Here is a 1,334-nt window from a genome sequence, read left to right on the forward strand (position 1 = left end):
GTCCTCTGCCACAAGCCAGGCCGTTGCTGTTGAGCTTTGTGAATACAGATGGAACTAATGGCTTATTTGTGATGTTTCTGCTGTCCTCTCTTTAGGCCTTCAGCCGATGACCGATGGCGGTGACCCGCCCGCAGGAGCAGCTCTGAGGTGCCCCGGCCCCGTCGCGTGTGGAACCCTGAGCTGAGCTGTGCTGAGCTGTGCTGGGACAGCCGGGGAGGCGCTCCGGGAGGGCACTGGAGCCTGCGAGAGCAGATGTGAAGGGATAACCTGCCCGTGGGACACAGCAAGAGCTCTGGAGCCACATGGGTGAGGTGTGACCGTGAGCCAGCCTGGGAAAATGGGCAAAAATGTTTTGCTGTCTAAAAGGCCTCTGCTGGCTCCTGTGCTAGCCTCAGGTCCTCAGGGTGGAAATAACGTGGTTTTTCCAGAAATAAGTTTAGCTTATCTATTCCTCTTGCTGGATGAAGCCTTGATGAGAGTAGGTGTCATCAGAAAAGTGCCTCCACGTTTTTTCTGCCCTGTAAACCCCCCAGTTTTGGGGTTTTTGTCTCCCAGCAGTAGTCAGCTGCCCGTGGCTGCTCAGTGCCTGTGCCAGTGTTATGCTGCTGGGAGAGAAAGGTGCTGCTGAGCTTTCCTGGCACCAGCGAGGCCGTCCTTGTGCTCAGTGGTGCCAGGTTTTGGCAGCACTCTGCATGCCTGAGAGTGGAGTAACTCCTGCCCGTGGAGACAGGTGACTAGACTGTATGTGTTCATGCAGCAACAGGCAGCTTTATTGAGATCTAACTTCCTTATATAGATAAGAAGGCCCATGAAGGTAATCCTCATTGGCTGAGCCAGTTACTACTCAGCTAACCAGCCAATAGCAGCCTGAGTCTCCAATGGCCTGGGTCTGCTCTTACTGGTCGAATTACATAAGCAAGGTAATTATATAATAAATCACTTATGAAGTTGGAATTATTTATACTGTGTGGCCTACAGGCCAGATGTAGAGCATCACAGAGGAATAGCTCATAAATATGGAACTTGTGTGTGTCATAAAACCTCTATAGCTCATAAATATGGAACTTGTGTGTGTCATAAAACCTCTGTTCGCATGATGTTTGGGGCACTCGAATGGAGGAAGGATTCTCCAAGTGATCAGTGCTGCAATAAAAATGAATGCTTTTTGATACTCAAACTGTGTTAGAAAGTTTCTTTTTGGGTGATTTCAGTGTCAGTTCCACAAGGCCCTGTAGTTTCACAGTGGCCCCTTGGTTCTAAAGTGTCGCGATGGCCTCAGTCCCACAAGGCCCCACAATGTCCAAAGAGTCCCCTTAATTCCATGGGGCCCTGAA

General features: G+C 50.3%; 1 non-coding gene across 1 annotated transcript; it reads left to right on the forward strand.

Annotated features, from left to right (window-relative positions):
• The first annotated feature begins 550 nt into the window (after positions 1 to 550).
• LOC128946372 (small nucleolar RNA SNORA74) lies at positions 551 to 754 on the forward strand. The gene has a single exon (XR_008483954.1). It is a non-coding gene; the product is annotated as a small nucleolar RNA SNORA74 (small nucleolar RNA).
• The last annotated feature ends 580 nt before the right edge of the window (positions 755 to 1,334 follow it).

This window comes from Melozone crissalis, unplaced genomic scaffold (assembly GCF_028551555.1).
Source record: "Melozone crissalis strain CALT ecotype California unplaced genomic scaffold, PUWL_Pcris_2 ptg000079l_1, whole genome shotgun sequence".
In the NCBI taxonomy this organism is placed as follows: Eukaryota; Metazoa; Chordata; class Aves; order Passeriformes; family Passerellidae; genus Melozone; species Melozone crissalis.